At 40.5% G+C, this 21663-nt stretch overlaps 1 long non-coding RNA gene across 1 annotated transcript; it reads right to left on the reverse strand.

Annotated features, from left to right (window-relative positions):
- Positions 1 to 12485: 12485 nt before the first annotated feature.
- On the reverse strand, positions 12486 to 20732 carry LOC136884267 (uncharacterized). Its single transcript, XR_010861333.2, has 3 exons — positions 20570 to 20732; positions 14815 to 15035; positions 12486 to 12615 (listed from the first exon to the last, which is right to left on the reverse strand). It is a non-coding gene; the product is annotated as an uncharacterized lncRNA (long non-coding RNA).
- Between the last annotated feature and the right edge of the window lie 931 nt (positions 20733 to 21663).

A 21663-nucleotide genomic window follows, 5' to 3' on the forward strand; every position in this document is an offset into this window, starting at 1 on the left:
AGTGACATCTGCACATTATAGGGACCACCTTATGCAACACAGGATTCCACCTTTGCAGGAACACAACTGTGACTACATCATTATTTTCGTGCAAGATGAGGCAACACCACATATTGCTCACCAGGTAAAATAATAGCTTCAACAAACCATCAGCAACAAGCATATTATCTCTAAGGATTTCTCAGATGCATGGCTTTCAAGCAGTGTTGCCAACTTGGCAGATTTCCCACTAAATTTCACACAATTAGAAGAGACTCGGCAGAGAAATATATAATTTACCAGACAACAGATTTTTTGGCAGAATTCTAGATTTCTTATAGCGGAATTTAGTGTTTTATACATTTTAAGTTTTTTTAAAAATTTGTACTGAAGTCTGTCTCCAAGCTATTCCGTTTTTCTTTTCAGGAGCTAGCAGTCACATAAGGAAAATATGTTATTTGGATGTGATGTAATGAGATCATGGTATTATAAATTTTGTAATGCTTGCAGAAAGGGTACTTAGCTCTTAGTTGACGAATGACAACAAATAATGAAACTGTGAGAGTAGCATTTATATCTATGCTATGAAGGAAGACCGTTTAATGAACTGGCCTGTTTTATGTAGCCCTTGAGGTAAGGGATTCACCTACTTTGTACCTGGCACTAAAACGCCTACAAACACCTCGCTGGCAGGGGGTTAATCCCAGTGAAACTCACATATCAGGTAATAATAATAATAATAATAATAATAATAAATCATATGGTCTCAGCTACCGTGTGCAGACATTTCAATCTGACGCCATCTGGCTGTCAGCTCATCAATTTCGAAGTTCCGTTTTACTCTAGGGCCCCACTACATGGCAGACCGAGTAAACCAAAACTCTCTTGGGCATCTATGGCTGAGATTTCATTAATTTTGCCGGGTAAACACCAAATATGTTAGCAGAGATCTTTTACATGCCGACATCGTACGACATGGAGTGTCGAATGGACTTTTTTACGCCCTTCAAAAATCCAACTACCTCTGCCGGGTTTGAACCCGCTATCTTGGGATCCGGAGGCCGATACTCTACCGCTGATCCACAGAGGCAGCTACAGATCAGGTGAGTGCAGACAATTACTTATTAGTATTATTATTATTATTATTATTATACCTCATTTTTATTGCTCACTATTTGAGATCAGATTTCTTGGCAGAATTTTAGCAGATTTTTAGCAGAACTTGAAAATATAAGTTGGCAACATTGCTTTCAAGGTCCCCCAACCTCCATCCATGTGACCTCTGGTTGTGGGGATGTTTGTTTGAAAGATCGTGACTATCAGGTAATTGTCTCAGCCTGATCTAAAGGGTAACATACAACAACATGTCACTCTGATATGCTACGTGCAACTATCCAGTTCGGAGGCTTTACTGAACTCTGTAACCATAAATGCTAGTAAACCTCCCACAACTACCGTTATCATACATTTGATCTTTCCTGCCTTTTGTCCCCCGCCCCTACTATGGTGTAGTGGGATAATTCGTGAGCGCATTGCTTACTCAGCATATCTACAAACTCTCCTACGATCATTACAGCCCGCGTTGTACCGCGCTGAATAGCGTAACATCCACTTCGTTAATATTTACAGAAGCCTCATAAGGGAAAGTTCACGCAAGAGGCGTGGAGCATTCAGGTCATCGACTCGAGCGGGGATAAGGAACTTTACTGATGGCAAGGCAGACAGTTGGGAAGAAGTAACCACAGAAGGAGTACATCCAGTACAGCTACAGAGAGTCCAACACCCGGGAACCCACACAGACATTAACGCTTGAAGGACAATACAGCTGCATTCTCTTGGGTTGAGGTGTGTGAAGTGAGTGAAGTTAGTGAGTGTAAAAAAAGTGGTAGTAACTACAAGAAAAACTAAGAGAGAAGACATCATGGAAGACATCTTTCATCTCAGAAGATAAGTATCCACTAGTAATAATTGAAGATAGGGAACCAAGGACTGCTTACTTGGCTTAAATGTGTAGGAAGTTCCCTAGCAGCAAGAAGAATTTTTACTACGTGTACAACATTGTATATACATACTATTGTGTACAGTGATCGTCGGTAATATTGCAATATAACCTATTTGGCATTTAGCCACATTAATTGGTGTTATCATTGTAGAAACTAGTGCATTGTAACCCAATCCAGTCCCCAGCCTCTTAGTTCATAGGATATGACAAACTGTCCATTTCATATTCAAGTGTTACGTTCCCCAAATTACTTGCTGGTTATTTACTCAAAACATGTATTTTATGATAACTGAAATGTTCCTCTAACTTCTTCACGTTACTCACTTAATAACCATTGTGTCAGGTCAGATCAATTTTCTCATACAGTTAAAGAAAAAAAAATTTCCTGTCAAGAATAACACAAGGTCACTGAATGCGTTCCGTACTTCAATTCACGTCAGTATGGGTTTATCTCGCTCGCATAGTGGATTTTGATGTACAACTTGCATACGAATAACTAGATGGACAATAGAACATACTCTAATTCATTCACTCACATATCGATACCCCTTTATCAGGAATTTTTACGTATTAGAGTTCAGGGTGTGAAATTAGGCATGCAGGCCTCACAAGATAGGGAAACTCGATAACAACACCACTGATGATTATCCACATCTGAAGGGATCGCCTGCCTTAAAATGAACACAAACGTGGCACCTGTGCACATCATTCCAGGCAAATACTCTCACAGTATCACATGCCGACACTGCAAACGAAAATTAACCATTTTCACATGTGTACGACTGTGCAATTCAAGGGCTATGAACTATACAGAACACACGTGGCAGATAGGTATGCTAACAAATGCAACCAAGATTCACAACATTTTGTTCTTTTCTCTATCAGTGGGACAGTCTACACAAGGTTAACCATTACACAACTACACAGCAGTTGTCAAGAAAAAGTGTTCAAATGTTGCCACTAAAGGAAGGTATCTTCACAGAACCACAAATATCTCTTACATGTTTCTGTAATCAATGGAACTGTCATTCTTGTTTAAAAATTAAAAAAGGCTACCTTGCTTTGAAGTCAGTTTGTGAGAATTCTCTGGGAAACTATACAGCAGATATTTGCAGAGATATGGTGGAAGATTTGTTGAGGGCTTACCAGACACTGAATGGGATGCAACATGTCCCTTAAGATTCACTTCCTCCATCTGCACTTGAATTTCTTTCTAGCAAACCTTAGTGAAGTCAGTGATGAGCATGAGGAACAGTTCCATCACGACTTGTTAGAAATGGAAAGGCGTTGCAAAGGGAGATCAGTATCCAACAGCCTTTCCTATTACTGCTGACAACTTATCACACGTGTCGCAGCCTTCTTATAGGCACAAGTCTTCGAGGAAAAGGTTTTAAGAAGGTAACAATTTTTACTGTATAAAGTCTTAATTGCAACATAGAATACTTATTTCCTGCTGCGTATTTTGGGTTACATGTAACAAATATAATAATAGACATAACAGAAAACTACAAATGGAAACTGAATTACATAGCACGTGCAGCATATTGCACGAAGTTCGTGTCCTCTCCAATTAATTAAACTTGCATAATTTCATTTCCGACAGCAAAAACAAGGGGGGAAAAAAAAAAAAAAAAAAAAGGTTAAACTTGTTCTGTGTAATTTCAACAACCAAAGGAAATGGATAAAGGGGGAAAAAGAAATACATAAACCCACTGTTAACTACACTGCCATAACACCTGGAAGGACAATGTCTACTTTCATCTAATGACAGCATATTGCACCTAGACGATACAACTTGTAAAGCAAGCAGGCGCCATGCCACAGAGACGCACTCCTGCTTCCTACAGCCAACAGAGTGTTTCAAAAGGGGACAAATTGTGGTCTTCCGAGTGGCGGTATGGTCCTTTCCGAGATTTGACACACAAGTTTGAACGTGCTACATCACTTCTGGAACAACGCTACCAACAGTGAACATTCTCACACTCCTACACGAGGTTATGGGCGCTCACGCACCACAGACAGCCGCCAAGTTCATAGTTTTGTAAGGGCACCAGTGGCAGATCGTACAGCACAAATACCAGTGAATGCGAGCCCAAAGTGTCAACACGAATTGTTGCCAACCGGTTACTAGCAATGGGACCACAGACGCGCACATTTCTAGCCTGTCTTTCACTCGTGCCACACCACCGACGTGCATGGCTCGGCTGATGTCGTCGGGGATCACCTGGAAGATGGAATGGCATGCCGTGGTCTTCAGCAATGAAAGCAGATTCCGCCTGCGTGCACAACCGGCTCCTACGTACACTGAGACATATGCAACATATGAGTTATGACTCAGGGATATTTTCCCTTCTCATTTTGGGAACAAAAGTAAGAGGGCCATGGAAATTCACGTGTAACCAAAGATGATTCTCAAAATCTTCCACTTCTACAATAAACATGATGCTAGAACTTCACTTAAAACAAATAGTGGCTGGAACATTTACCGAACAGGGATCAATATGTCGCTACAAATGGTACAGTCCAAGATAATTATATATGAACTTCACTACTAGTCGTAAATTGATCTTTTACAAATAAACAAACCGATACTGCATTTATTACTTTCACTTGCTTTTGGGACAAGGAATATGACAGTATTGTCTTAACATGATTATATCACTAATTTCTACCCTATCCAATACATCAAAGTAGTCTCCACAACATTATGACCCAATAACCTCCCACAAAGGGCAGACACATATGGTGGCATTATTGGTAACTGTAGGAGGAGCATCTAGGAAGTAGACAGTTTCTTCCACACAGGCCTCTTCTACTGACAACTTTTTGCAATTTCTTCATTTCCCTTGTAAAGCACTTTCCCTGCCATTCCCAAACTGTCCTTGATAGCAAATGCATGACTTTCAACTCTATTCAAGCACAAGTATATGTTCTCAATTATGATTGTTATTTGAAGGGACCTAATCACCAGATCATTGGCCCATAAAGATACGAGATGGAACGAAATGGAAATTAAAACTTCAAAATGTATCCACTGACTAGATTATTAAACAAATGGTGATAAGAAAATGATCATGAAACAAAAACAATCAATGGATCCAATTCATGAATACTTACATCATTGGGATGATACTTTATCTAAAGGGGTCCAAAATCCAGGTTTCTGGCCCCTCACAATGGTACTAATCACAGGCCATGTACACTCATGGTATATGACATGTAACACAAACCTACGGTGTTTCGCACCTAAGGGCAACACTCGCAAGCAACACAGACCCACGGTGTTCCTCACATAATGGTAGTACTACTCATAGGTAACGCAGACCCATTCCGAACAGAGTGGAACCACACAATGACCATTATCACGAACACAAAAACCTGTCCTGTTTCACGCGTACATGGTTACATACACCCATAGTTTTACTCAAAAGGTGGTAATAGTCGCAACAACATCAAAAGATGGTGTTCCGCACGCGATGGTACTAATATCATCCATAGGTCATCCCCCTTACAACAGGCAGGGGATACCGTGAGTGTATTCTTCCTCTGCGTGACGGACCATTCCACTGTTTGTCATATTGAGCAGTCACAGTCTGTTCAGCCACGGGACTCTTCTGTACGATGCTTCAACAGTATTATACATCAAAGCTCCACAAGCGTCGTGCAGTGCATTTCACTGCCAGGTAAAGAGAACGCCAACCCTCTAATGCATATTCCCTGCACCACTATACAACAGTGCCTCAAAGGGAAAGTAGACACATCCTCCAGCATTGCGCAGTCTAGCCAGAGTATGCTGCAAGTCCGTTTCTCATTTCAAATTCCATCTCACAACTAATGACCTCATTACACTTTACAAAGATCATACACTAGACAGTGAATGCATGACAATTGGCACTTTTTAAACTTCTCATTACATGCTGCTTTGTATCTTTGAACCTATCGTTCATGACATACCTATGTATTACTTCTATGCGACTCCTATCCCTATTCTCTTTTCTCATGCATTTCCTGCCATGAGTACACCTGTTCATTTAAGTAACCAATGTTACTCAAATTCACAACAAAAGGCATGCACTCCCATCCTCCCATTTCAATCATGAAACTACTCTTTTTTCTAGCACTTTTCTCAACAAATGGGGTCACTTATCCTGCTACATTTTCACCCTTTGGCCCTGTATTGCTCATGGTTGGTGCCCACCTGGCCCAAGCCCGAAGGAAGCTTCAGTTGACATGGCATGACTACCACCAGAGTCAAGCCTGTGTCTTGTACCGACCTCCCCAGGGGCTCGAACCGGTGGACTTCCACATGGACGGCAGCCGGGATTCGCAGCCAAGACTCAAACTCAAGGTGTCCAGGGAAACAAACTAGTATTAGAATAATAATCGATATGAGACACCTTGTAGTATCAGAGTCAGAATTAATATTTAGAAGGAAGAAGGAACTTTTCAAGAAGTTATATGTAGTGGAGAGCAGCTTGTGAAATGCGCTTACGAAAGCTTCTTGACCACAACGGATATTTACTTGTGTATCAACAAACAGAGTTGGCATGCGAGCTAGGCGGCTCGCCGATGGCCGACAAAGGGACCGAGGCCATTACAGCTGCACTTAAGGAAAAACAAGGAAAGATGAGACAGAGACAGTAGTGCTCAGAGGGCAGCATGTACTGCGATAATTATTTGAGAATAATTAGTTGAGGGTGCCACCGACTGGATGAGCAGCCAAGTAACGCCCATAAGACCCAACCCTCAAGGTAGTGGGAAGGGATCAACCTTTGAATCTAGGAGAGCAGATATAACCCGACGCCAAGATGGCGCGTGGCTCTCTCCCTATAAGTAATTCGTACTTTCAGGACGAGGCTCTTTCAAGCACTTATTCGTGTCAGTAAGATATACGTGCCGCAGGGCAAAATTCAGATATACGCGCAGTCGTAGAGTAGGCGCGTGGAGCAAGCTCTCTCTTTCTTCAGAACGACATATCCAACTTGTAAATACTTGTATAGAGTAGACTTAGTCATCTTAGAAAATAAAAGACTGTGGAGATTATCAATTCTTTCACTTCGTGAGTTGCGGGACAGTCACACCTACAATTACCTCCCTACTTTACGCTCGGCAGGACAGGTAATACTTCAACATCCAACAGCCTGGTGACCAACCTACAAGAACGTCTCTCAGGACAGGTAGGTCACGACACCTGTTTCGCTTTCTCTATGATCGGAACCACAAGAAGTCCACATCGCAACATCTTCATCACATGGAGAATCTGTCCATGTTTGCTGGTCAAAGGTAAACATTCAACTCCATATAGAGCAGCAGGCCACAGCACTGTCTTGCAAATTTTAGTCTTCACATATCTTGGCATCTTTTCATCCCAGAGGACACCAGTTACTTGTCTCCAACTTGACCTTCATCTGTGTTAGCAAGGTGGCATCATTATCTCATGCAGCCTATGATCCAAGATATTTTGTACGTTCTTGCCATTGCATTGCGTTCAACATTCCAAATATTCTTACTATCTGATGCCGAGTCAATTCTCTTTCTCATCCAACCTCTGCTTCAATTTCACGATAATGGAAAGAGGAATTGGAGAAAAGGTGGACAGTCAGTTACAAGAGGAACAATTTGGATTCAGAAGTGAAAGGTCAACAGTAGAACCCATTTTCATTCAGAGACAATCATGGAAAAGAGCTGGGAATGTGAGAAGGATATACACTCGTATTCATAAAAACAGTTACACCAGGACAGACTAGAGATAGGAAGTTCATATTCACAGTACATGTGCATTACTACTGTATTAGCATTTGAACCATGTCAGCCCTCAGGTTCAAGGTCCACATCAATATCTCAGCGCACCACCACCGACTGGTAAGATATGCGAGCGGCTCTCGCTGTTCCTATAAACCGAAGGTAATGGATAATTGCGACTTCAGCAGACGTGCAGGATGCCTCACAGACTTATGCGACAACCATACCATCAAATGAGAGTTTGTAACACTGCGCATGATTGGCATGAGAGAACGCGATGCATCCATCCAGGACGAAGTGTGTTGGCAGTGCAACGGGTGTGTCCATAATAGTTCACAGAAGGCCATAGAAATGACTACACGCATCTGGTCGCAACCCCTCCCCCAAAAATAGATCGGCACCTCATCCCAATGGCACTGCACAACATATCTGCGTCCTCAGCTCAGGCGCAACAGTGGTTCAGTGTAACACACCGTAAACTATCAGGAGTGACAGTCCGTCGCCGTTTATTACAGTCTGGGTTACCGGAGCGTCTTCCGCTTCTCCGCCTACCTTTGACTAATGTGCATAAACATGCTAGACTGCAATGGTGAATGGAACAACATCACTAGGGACAGGAATGGCAGCACATAGTGTTTTTGGATTAATCCAGGTTCCACATTGACTGCATTAGCACAAGACATACAGCACCAACTCAAGGTCTTATGGTGTGGGGTGCTATCTGGTACAACCACAAATCACAGTTTGTGCGTGTCCAGGCCACTGTGACCAGTTTGACCTACGTGAATGACATTCTCTGATCTGTAGCCATATCCTTCCTACACGACATCCCAGACGCCATATTTCAGCAGGACAATGCATGACCATATGTCGCTGCACAAACACGTGTCTTCTTGTTGTCACAGGATGTCTCACTGTTGCCCTGGCCCGCCTCATCACCAGACTTGTCGCCAATAAAAAATATGTGGGATATGGTGAAACGACGGGTGCAGCGCTGCGACCCAATACCAACCAACAAAGACGAACTGTGCAACAAGGCGAGTGCAGCATGGATGGGTATACTCCAGGACGTCATTCACGCCTTATATAAGTCAATGCCATCATGCATGGAAAAAGTTACGTGCCCGTGGATGACCCAGTGCCTACTAGGCAACAGGACACATGCTTTTATCTAGTTATTTAATCATGTCAGAAACATACATTATACTTACAATAATAATAATAATAATAATAATAATAATAATAATAATAACAGGACAATAACAAATCTGGTACTATAATCATTAATCATTTCTGATGATGGCAGATAATGATGTGACTTAAGCTCTCCATAAACACAAAATTAATTAAATGTGGTGTGACCAGTAAGCGGCTAATTTACATGCTTCCTTGGTAGCGTCCATTACATTCTGGAGAGAGCAAGTAGTTGGACACAAGTTATAAACAAAGAGATGGCTCATTGTCTGTTCTTCACCACATTCACATACAGTGGAGTCACAGACAAAACCCCACTTTCTCATGTTGGTCTTTGTTCTTCAAACTCCTGAACGCAACCTGTTGAGCGTCTTCCATGTTGACCAGCTTTCCTCGTGGCCTGCAAGAAGTCTTTCAGAAGGCGTCATCCATCCTGCAAGGTGGCTGGATCTGGAACGCCATGAATTCACTCTGAAGTTCAATGGTGATTCAGTGAGGCTTTCAGTTGTATGGAGAAAGCTTTTCCTTGATTTGAGCCGTTGGGTTGCTGGACGGTACCCATATAAAGTATGGGTCGTCAGGTTCAGTGCTTTAGATTTCTCCACTCTGGATGCACACTCACAGCGGATATCTGGAGGTGGGATACCTGCTAGACAAACTTTATCAAGTGGTGTAATCTCAAACATCCTGTAATGAATCTGCAGGTTTCATTTAACCCTTTCCCATCCGTATTTTCACTCCGCTTATCCCCAGGTTTCAACCTATTATTTAGCAAAAACTGAAACAGACCGTATTGTTTCAGAAAAAGTTAAATACAGTAAAAACTATTGATCACAATGAATTCAAGTTTTCAATAACATTAGAAAATATACCATCACATCCATTTCTCTGTTTATTGAGTCATAATGTGTTTTTCACCACCCCCCCTCCTCATGATACTCGACACAGGGACAGTCTGCATTTGTCACATTCCCATGTTGTCCGAATCCCTCAAAACCAATAATCACGTGATTTGGGAAGTGGAATGATGCCCATGTATATAAGATTTTATTTCATCTGGGCAAGAGTCTTCCCATTTTATTTTTATCTTACCAGAATGCGACTGTTTGAAGGCTCCATTGTTATATGCGCAATAGGCTATGTCACTGAATAGTTTTTCTCCTCCTAACACACATAAAAAACAATCTCTTTCCCCTGATACTTTTTCCGAATTATGCACAGGTTCAACATCATCCATTTAATCATTCGGAGTAATGAAACGTAATATTTGTGTTACCTGAATTGCCGTGGCATCGCCATCAGGTCCGATTTATCGATATTCGTTTTCATTCATATCACTGTTATCACTAAAATTATCTTCGTTGATACATTATTCACTCATTAAAAATTCACCTGCACACCTACTCAAGGTTTCTGTGTCACTTTTTTTTTGCCCATATGCAGCTCAGTTTCAATATACGCGATATTCAATCCCGCCACGTTTACAACCGAAACAGCTGACCCGCACTCGCAGAAGTTCAAGACCGTTGCCTAGGCAACGTCAAGACAGATTATCTCTCTTCCTTTATTCCCTAAGACTTGTAGATTGCACTGCGTGTTCATAAATGCCTTATAAACACTTCACTGATGAGAAAAATAAAAAAACTATTGCACAGATCGCAGACGAATGCAGATAATTCACCGGGCGCTAAGGGCCGGAAAGGGTTAAGGCGACATCCACTTGATTAGCACGACTAGATCTACACCAGACAGGGCAGGCGTATTCTGCTGCTGAATAACAGAGGGCTATTGCTGATGTTCTTAAAAGGAGAGGATGCGTCCCCCCAGGTTGAACCCAATAATTTCTGGATAATGTTGTTCCTTGCAAATTCCTTTCTTTTGGTATTCAGACAGTGTTTTCTATAGGTTAGTGCTCGGTCAAGAGTTACTCCTAGATATTTGGGAGTAAAGCAGTGTCCTAATACTTTACCTTCCCAGATCACTTGCAATTTTCTCGCTGTCTGTCGATTTTTTAGTTGGAAGGCACAGACTTGTGTGAAGCCGATTCCTGCTCGCGGTGCCCCTGCATAGGTAGTCGGAAATTTAATTTCCCTTACCTAACTGAACGTCAGCATTCCAGAAACAACACTATTCATACAAGACAAGAACACATGCTGAACCTACGTGACTAAAATGCTAATTGTTTGTGCAGAACATACTAATGAACAGTAAGGGTTGGACAGAACAGTCAGTTGTTCCAGAACATTAGGAGCGTGAGGTGGAGTGTTTCGGTACAGTGTGCCAGCACACGGGACTGTAACTGCACAGTACAGAGAAATTCGAGGGGCAACATGACATGTTCCATATGAGCGGGAAAGTACTGCTGTACCGGACGTGTTGCGTGTAGTTATGGCCAGCATAAAGGGGCACAGAACGTGAAGGAACAGTCCAGACACTGAAATTTTTGGCCAATAATTACGTTTAAAAGCTGCTTTTAGGTTAAATTTTTTTCGGTCAATATGAAATACACATAACAGTCACCATGGCAGTACAGGTGTTCCAAGGACATTTTCACCAGCTGAATATATCAGCTTGTATTGTGAGTAATTAGGGCCAGGATAAAACTTCACAGCACATGAAAGAGCTGTCAGAACTTTGAAATAGCCAAAAAAACATGACAGAATGTTTTTAGGATAAGAATGTTCACAGTCATTCCAAAATACACCTGTCACAATTACACTGGCAACAGATGTGTTTACAAATGTCACGATGTTATTTTCACCAATTAAAAGTATACTCGCACAGTTGAAGATACATTCATCAGTACTCTATTTACGTACACAATATACAAGCTGGTGTGTTTTATCATGACAGCTATAATACATGTTGTATTCCTTCTTTTCCATAATGCCATTCCCAAGCCATCATATCTCTTGTAAGGCTAGTATATCTATATTGTATTCTTGTATATTACTCACAAGATTTTGGAGGGCACCACTTCTGTACTATGATTCTACATTCCATGTTCTAAATCTAACCCATTTATCATTGCAGGATCGTCTATATTCAATCCGTCCGGCTTCTGTAAGTTGAGGATTCGTAATAATTTCTTTTTTACAAGGTGGGGCTGTTAACCCTACGGCCAACCCCCAACCTGGAGGACCAGGGAACCTTCTGTTAGGGTTACCATACCTTATCCAAGAAGGCCCTGGTTGAGGGTTTTTATACATTCTTTACTTATTTAATGGATTTAATTTAGTAAAGTTAATGGGACCGGCACAGAGTTGAGCTGGATTGCTCCCCCTGTGGCTGGCCACTGTGTTTCTACTATAATTTCTGAGAGATTCCAACTCTTTGCAAATTATTGGATGCTATTTTTGAGAAGATTTGATGGGTTGTTGAATTACTTTTGTTTTATCTGGAGCAGCAACAAAATTTCTTCCCTTTAAAACCTGCTACATTATCTCTAATTGATGCTTCATTCTAATGAAAGATCTTTTGCAAGAAACCTTATGTACCAATGACTGGTATTAACTAAATACAACACATTAACACAATATGCATACCTCTTATGGTGGACAAGTCTGGTGACTGCATGGATCGACAGCCTCCAGATGTTTCCATCTTCAACCATATACTTCAGTGACACGTTCAGGTTGGAATTGACGGAGTCTATCCACGTCAATGCTGGCCGGCCTCGTCTCCTGTAGGTACTGTGCCTATAAAAATAATGTACAATTATAAAGTATATGACACATATTCTTCAGATGTTTTAATAGGTCTAATTCTCAATTTCCTCATTCAAATGTTAGGTATGTTACACTTCCTTCCAAATGTCACCATGTTTTTAGTCCATACAAAATGACCCGCTGTTTCTTACAAACTTCCTGCCACAAAAACACAGCAATAAATACAAATAATACATACAAACATTAATAATGGTAGTCGTATGGCCTCAGCTACCTTGGGCAAGTATTCACGTCATCTGGCTGTCTGCTCATCAATTTCGACATTCAGTTTCACTCTAGGCCTACTAGATGGCAGAGTAAACCGAATGTCTCTTGGGCATCTGCGGCTCAGTTTCAATCATTGTTAGGTAAACACCAAATGTGTCGCCAGAGATCGTTCGCATGCCAACATCGTATGACATGGAATGAGTGATGGACACTTTTCCTCTCTTCAAAAATCCAACTACCTCTGCCGGGTTTGAACCGACTGGGATTCAGAGGCTGACACTACTGCTGGTACACATAGGGAGCTAACAACTAATAATAATTAAATCCTACAAATATCAATGTTATGACAAAACAAAACACATCATCCTATCCAAGACTAGGCTGCCATTACTTCCAGAAATTCAGACCAAGTTTTAGGAAGATTCCTTCCATTTCATTTTTGCATATAATATTGATTTTATGTCCCACCAATTATTTCTTACGGTTTTTGGAGACGCCGAGGTGTCAGTAAATCTACAGGCACAAGGCTGAAACAGTTGAGCACCTTTAGATACGAATGGACTGAGCTAGGATCAAACCTGCCAAGTTGCACTCAAAAGCCTACGTCTCAGCTACTTAGCTTTTTCACATGAAAACTTACGACAGACCAGGATTCGAAACTCAGACGTGAGGGATGGATGTCAGCAGCTAAGATACTGACCTAACCATGCTGCCCCTGCTACCATTTTCATGCTTCATATCCTAATAAATGAATAGGAAGGGGAGGACCCATTCACTACCCCGCCTCATCACCCCACCTTAAACCATTCTTCCTGTCGGGTCACTTAAAGCGCAGAAACTTGAAAATTCTTGCAACAGGAAAATCATTTCCGGAGCATGCACGACGTGTAGCCCAACTCAAACACACAACATGCATACCTTTTATGGTGTACGAGTGGAAGTGACCTTGTTTCCAACATTAACACTTCAAAACAAGACGAAAGGGAAAATCCTTCAAAGGTACAGAGTAAATAATAGACCCATCAGTATAGCACTCTATTATATCCTAATTTAATAATACTCCCTCAGGGAGTTAACACATGAAAACAATCATTTGACTTACGAACTTGAAATTTCACATCATGGTTACTGATTTATGTCCAAAAAGATATTTGGGACACACTTCAAATGTTCTACCACTATCATCAAATTTAATCAGGGTTAGCTTCAAAAACCAGTTTCATGTACCAGGTGGACAAATTGTCTTATACCCTGAGGAGTTTGAATGGAGTGTTAGGAGAATACTAAGTTTTAGAAAAATCTATTTTCATATTCGAACTTAAAATTTCCGTCCCTCATGGAACTGAGGCTGAAAAAACAAATTATTTGTAAACAAAATAAAAGCAATAAGTTTGTGACATTTCAACTTTGTTCAGTGAAGTGTCCAAGAAATGAATATTCCATTTTTTCAGGTTATTAACCCCCTGTTCTTAATGAGCACTTAACATAACCAATGTCCAAAATTTGATTTTCCTACATTGCAGGATCTCGCAGATACAGGAAGTCACTAGATGTTCTGTTTGAACGGTGAAGCGGCATGATCTTTTCAATGACTTTGTACTTAATGGGGGCTGTACCTTTTTTTTCAATTGATCCTCCCCGTTCTTTGGTCATGACATAACGGTACTTTACTGCAAAATTTAATTAACAGTCACGTGGTGATACATCCTGAAGGAAACATTTTTGGAGGTGGATGAATACTTCCGTTCCACTTCCTATGGTCCAACATATTCCATGACATGCCTGAGTGACCCTCTTTTTTTTTTTTTTTTAAATTATTAAAATCTACATTAGGGGAGATTACACAGAGACGCCTGTCCAAACTATCCAACAGCTGTGACACGAATCTGGAGAGACTGACCTATCACAACACTGGAGTTTTCTTTCAACAATCACACATAAAATACATGACATTTGAATAACCTTAGCTTTCAACTTGCTGACTTGATTCACTAACAGGGCTGGTTGTCTAATCTTCATCTTACCACCACCGATGATGAGGTGCTGTCAAGTGGATGTCTACTCCTGGAGACTGCACTCCAGATGTTTTGGTCTTCAGCCATATACTTCAGCGACACGTTCATGTTTGATTTCATGGAGCCTCTCTCAATGCTGGCCGCCCGCGTGCCCTGTAGGTACCGCACCTATAAAAATTAAATAAAATCAAGAAGTATATGACCCACACCATTCTTCAGATATTATATTAGGCCTCAGTCCAATATTTCTTCGTCCTTGCCTCATCCTCCTATATACATTACACCACAATCACTCCTCATACATCATGCTACACTTTCTCCAGAATTTCATCGTGTTTTCAGCACAGAAAAACCTGTGTGTTGAATGACCACCTATTTCTTTACAAACTACTTGCCATTACCAATTACACCTTTAATGCCCACCGCAATAAGAACCTTTTAGATTCTTTTATTTGGTGTTTAGTATAACAATGAAGAAAAGGAAATATACAAACTGCTATCAACGAAATAGAGAAAAATATCCTGGACGTAGTGCTGGAAAAACGACAAACTCCACAGAGAAACAGAATTAATAGATGGTATTAGTCACCACGAAGTAGTTTTTGTCATAGTAACAAATAAATGTAATAGAAAGGAAGGTCTTAAAAGTAGGACTATTAGGCAGTAAGTACCATATGGTTCATAAAACAGGCATGGGGGTTTTAAGAAGGAACTATGATTGGTGGGAAAACGGTAAATAAAAATGTAAACAGACTGTGGAATGTGCTTAAAACAATTCAATGTGAAAACAAGTTTTTACTACTACTATCATCATCATCATAATCATCTTTGCATCGCACTGACACCGATAGGTCTTATGGCGACGATGAGATAGAAAAAGGGTTACGAGTGGGAAGGAAGTGGCCGTGGCTTTAATTAAGGTACAGCCCCAACATATGCGTGGTGTAAACATGGGAAGACACTGAAAACAATCTCCCGGGATGCTGACAGTGGGCTTCAAACCCACTATCTCTCAGATGCAAGCTCACGGGAAACTAGCCATGGTAAGGTGGTAAGGAATGGTAAAGACCCTGATGTTATAACAAAGAAATAGACTAAGAAGGAGTTGCAGGTTGGAAAGAAATAAGAGTTAGAAATGGCTGTGGAAGTAAGGAGAAATGGAAGAAACTTACTAGGAAATTGAATCTAGCAAAGAAGGCAGCTAAGGACAAAATGATGGCAAGCAAAATTGGCGTCATACAAATTTTAGTGAAAAATGGAAGGGTATGTATAGGTACTTAACGACAGAAACAGGTTACTAGGACATTCCGGGAATCCCTAATAAACAAGGGGAGTAGTGTGCATGTGAGGATCTTGAAAAGGCATAAGTAGGCCTATTCAGTCAGCAGTATGTCAAGATTGTTGGTTACAAGGATAATGTCCAGATAGAGAAGGTGACTAATACTACAGAAGTATTAAAATTTACCTATGATAACATTTACAATAACATACAAAAGTTGAATACTAGAAAAGCAGCTGGAGTTAAGAATTATGGGGATATACTGCAGACAAGGGCTTGGGGTATAGTACGGTACCATATCAGAAGTACTTATTTGATTATTGTTTGCATGAATGGAGAGTTGCTATAGTAGCCCCTGTGTACAAAGGCAAGGTTGATAGACATAAAACTGAAAATTACAGGCCAGTCATTTTGACATGCATAGCATATAAGCTTTAGGAAAGCATTCATTCTAATTATATTAGACATGTCTGCAAAATTAATAACTGGTTCGACACAAGACAGTTCGGGTTTAGGAAAGGTTATTCCACTAAAGCTCGTTCCAGCAAGATATAGCAGATATCCTTGATTCAGGTGGTCAAATGGACTGTGGTATCACAATTTAGCTGTCTAAAGCATTTGATAGGGTGGATCATGGGAGACTACTGGCAAAAATTAGTGCAACTGGACTAGACAAAAGAGTGAATTCCTCAAGGCAATATTATTGGACCTTTATGTTTTCTTATATATATCAATGATACGTGTAAAGAAGTCGAATCAGAGATAAGGCTTTTTGCAGATAATGTTATTCCGTATAGAGTAAGAAATAAGTGCAAAATGACAACGATAATGTTGTGAGATGGACAGTAGGCAATGGTATGATAAATGTGGTTAAAAGTCACATTGGGAGTTTCACAAATAGGAAAAGTCCTTCAGTTTTCATTACTGTGTTGATGGGGTGAAAGTTCCTTATGGGTTTCACTGCAAGTACCTACGTGTTAATATAAGGAAACATCTTCATTTCACATAAATGGGATTGTAATTAAAAGGGTACAGATCTCTGCACATGGTTATGAGAGAGTTTAGGGGTTGTAGTAAAGGTGTAAAGGAGAGGGCATATCAGTCTCTGGTAAGACCCCAACTAGAGTACGGTTCCAGTGTATGGCACCCTCACCAGGATTACTTGATTCAAGAACTGGAAAAAATCCAAAGAAAAGCAGCTCGATTTGTTCTGGGTGATTTCCCACAAAAGAGTAGCATTAAAAAAATGTTGCAAAGTTTGGGTTGGGAAGACTTGGGAGAAAGAAGACAAACTGCTGGACTAAGTGGCATGTTCAGAGCTGTCCTTGGAGAGATGGTGTGGAATAACATTAGTATATGAATAATTTTGGGTGCTTTCTTTGAATGTTGGAAAGATCACAATATGAAGATAAAGTTGGAATTCAAGAGGGCAGATTGGGCAAATATTTGTTAGAGATTGAAATAACTTACCAAGGGAGATGTTCAATTAATTCCCAATTTCTTTGCAATGATATAAGAAAAGGATAGGAAAACAACAGATAGGGAAAATATCATAATTATTAATGGAATGACACAAAAGAATTGCGTGCAGTGATTCACCCATAGCATACCACTGGACTCGTCAATTGACTGGTGTGCCTTTCCAATACCTGACTGCCATTACTTCTGGAAATTCACATCTTGTTTACAACCTTGTCCAAGTTTTGGGAAGATTCGTCCTATTACCCTTTATTCAGATAATGATTTTACGACCCACTAACTAGTTTTTACTCTTTTCAAAGATGCCAAAGTGCCTGAATTTTGTCCCACAGGAGTCATTTCATGTGCCAGTAAATATACCAACATGGGGCCGACTTATCTGAGCACCTTCAAATACCACCAGACTGAGCTAAGCTGGGTTCGGAAGGAGCCAGCGCTCAACCGTCAGAGCTACTCAGCTTCTTCACATGAATCGACCGGGATTCGAAACCCAAACGTCCGGGAGGGAAGGCAGCACTTAAACCACTGACCTAACCATGCCCCTCCAATTTTCTCGCTTCATATTCTAATTTCCAATAAATTAATAGGAAGGAGAGGACCCATTCCCTGGCCCGCTAGCTCATCCGATCTAAAGCCACTTGACTTCCGGGTCACTTAAAACCACAGAAGCCTGAAAATTCTCGTCATGACAACTTCTGGCCCCATGAGGAAAGCAACGGGAAACAATTCCCTCGGCAAACTATGACCTCTGATGGCGGCGCTCTTGATCAAACAATATACGTAGCTTTTATCATTACAATTTCGTAACACAGGACGAATTTTTAAAATGGAACTGAAGCAGAAAGGAAAATTTCAGTTAGGCCCTATAAGCTTTTTTTTTTTTTTTTGCTACTTGCTTTACGTCGCACCGACACAGATAGGTCTTGTGGCGACGATGGGACAGGAAAGGGCTAGAGGTGGGAAGGAAGCGACCGTGGCCTTAATTAAGGTACAGCCCCAGCATTTGCCTGGTGTGAAAATGGAAAACCATTTTCAGGGCTGCCGACAGTGGGGTTCGAACCTACTATCTCCCGAATACTGGATACTGGCCGCACTTAAGCGACTGCAGCTATCGAGCTCGGTATATACGCTTTTAAAAGGGAAAATCCTTCAAACATGTAGAGGAAATAACAGACCCAACAGTATGGTTAACACAGTTAGGAGCATCTGCAAGATTCATCACGCTCACGCTAAAACGGACCGCAACGAAGCAAGAAATTTACTTTCATCCAACGGAGAGAACAGTAATATTGTCGAAGTTATAATAAACCGACAAATTAAGACTTGTTGTACAGCTCACATATTAATTTCTCTCAGACCATTCACTGTACAAAGTTGAAATTTTACATGGTTATTGCTCTTCTCACGGGTCTAGAGCGAAGCATCATTTACTTGCTAAATAAGACTAGATTGAAAGGTACCGTACTGTAGTTATATACGAAAACTTAAAACAAGCATTCTTTCCTTAAAGAGCATTTCACTTACGAACATAAGATTTCACATCATGGCTACTCATTTATGTCATAAACTTGGTAAATGTTCAACCATTATCAAATTTAAACGGGGATAGCTTCAAAAACAAATGTGTTCATTCCTCCGTAACAGTTTCATCTAGTTCGACAAAATGTCTTCTAACCCTAACGATCATCATTTCTCTACAACCACTTAATACAATCCGCCCTCAGAATATCAAATCCTCCAAAAACAGTTAATGTCGAAATTACACATAGCTGCTCTTTTACGTTCTAGAATTAAAATATGAAAATTACATTTCGAACCTTAAGCTCCCGATAAAAACAGCCGTTCTTCCTAAAACGTTTGACGTACAAGTTAAATTTTCAGATTATGGAAACTATTCTATACGGTATCATTTTACACAGGTGGGACCTCATATACTCTTTCCACTTATTCATTCGATAAGACGTTACTTGAAACGCCTACAGTTAAACTACATAGGGCCTAAACGTACTACACTGAATCGAAACACCTTCGTTGTTCAGAATCGTCCAATAAAGTCATTCTTGCCATCAAAGTAAAAAGTTACATACGTTATGTTCACATATACATACAGAACTTCAATTCGGTTAATAAGAGGAATTACACCCAAGAAGAGGGTGCTCCACGTTGTAGGTGTAGTGCAGCAAATTTCACTGCTAACGACTATTAATGCTACCGCGGTGTATTTACTGTTCTAGAGAAGAAAATGAATTCCTCATGTAATATCCAGATTCTGCTTCCCTCCATTAGGAGGAAGTAATTTCATCAAATTACCGTTCACATCTCCACAACTGCTTCTCTGCGTCGATCATCATAGCGTCTAATTGGGAAAACACTGAAATGTAGCCGAGTTGTAGCCTACATGGACGCAAACTGATCTCGCACATTCTATGACCCAGAAATAAATTAAGCCATTTCATCTAAGATATTTCGATATCACCATTTTTTTTAATAACAAAATGATCAAATATTACAGGTACTTCCCGATGACATCCTCGCCACTCATAATCGAAAACAGTTGTAGGCCTACCTACTTTCTTAGTATGGACTACATTTAAACTTCTATCGCCTAATAAGTCTATTTTCAGTTTCTTACTAAGCTCGACGGTACCATTTTTCAATGTCCTGTACAATTTCGACCTTACTATGCCAGAAACATATTCCATTCAAACATCCTACTGAAACTTATTAACCTTGCCATTTTCCTACTTTCCTAAGCGAATTTGAGCCTAACAAATCTGTTTTCTACTATTTTCTTCACAAACAGTTTGAGGTTCTTCCTTCCTATCACTCTCCCAGTTATCTTAATACGATCACTACAAATCATATTATATACGGTACACGACTTTCAGCAATGGGATAGACGGATTTATTACATGGCCATATTTCTACATTTCAGTGTTCTTACTTGAAATGGTTACAGCAGCAAGCAGAGAACCTTCCAGAGCTTGTCACCGTCACGAGTTGAATCCCCTGAAGGATTGATGAACACTGGTGCACTGGGACGGGATTATCCCCACTCGATGACGTAACGTAACGACCAAACACACTTGCCGAAGCAACCGGAACCGGCCAATAACAGTCGTTACACACCTCTCTCTAACTATTCATTCTTTCCTCTGTATAACACAAGTGTTTTTCATCAATACAATTGAAAATCTGCTTGTAAAAATGGTGTTTATCCAGTTCTCAAAATTAGTACGATATGACAAATTATGTTTTCTAGTCTCAGGTCAATTACAGCCTCCTACTTATTCTCTTTGGTCTCCTACCACAGACTGATCCTTACATTCAGTTACCGTATTTACTCGAATCTAATGCGCACGCTTGATATACAAAATCTGCAAATTTTAATTTTCTACGCAGAATTTCATTCACAGACTACCCATTATTAAAATATAAAAACGTTTTCACGTTACTTGTTCTTTGTTTGTACGAATTAACCTGTTTGTCTACCTCAGGATGTCTTTTCGCAGGCCGGTGAACTTCCTTCTCGTTGATTTACAATCAAATACACCTACCAGTAGTGATTTTGGTCCGTCTCTGTGGTTACTGTGATTAGCTGCAATCCTCGGAAGCCCAGGTTTCATTCGGGGCTCTGCCACAAAATATGAAAAGTAGTACGCGGGGTGGAACGGGGTTCACTCAGCCTCGGGAAGTGTACTGAGTAAAGGATTCGATTCCTACCTCCAGGCAAATGCCGGGATGGTACCTAACTTACAGCCACGGCCGCTTCCTTCACTGTTGCTTATCTACCTCTTCTGATCTTCCCATCCGCTCACAAGGCCCTGTTCAGCATAGCAGAATTACAGTTGGCGAAGCTTTATCTGTCCCTGTATTAAGAGGGGAATTCCTCAAGGCAGTATTAATGGAACTTTACGTTTTCTTCTATATATAATAAGAGTTTCGTCTGTACATTGCTCAGAATTTAAAAAAAGGAGTGTATTGGTGTACCAGTCTTGACCACAGTAACAAGGAAATGCACTTTATGTATGTATGTAT

The sequence above is a fragment of the Anabrus simplex genome, chromosome 12, assembly GCF_040414725.1.
Source record: "Anabrus simplex isolate iqAnaSimp1 chromosome 12, ASM4041472v1, whole genome shotgun sequence".
NCBI classification, from domain to species: domain Eukaryota; kingdom Metazoa; phylum Arthropoda; class Insecta; order Orthoptera; family Tettigoniidae; genus Anabrus; species Anabrus simplex.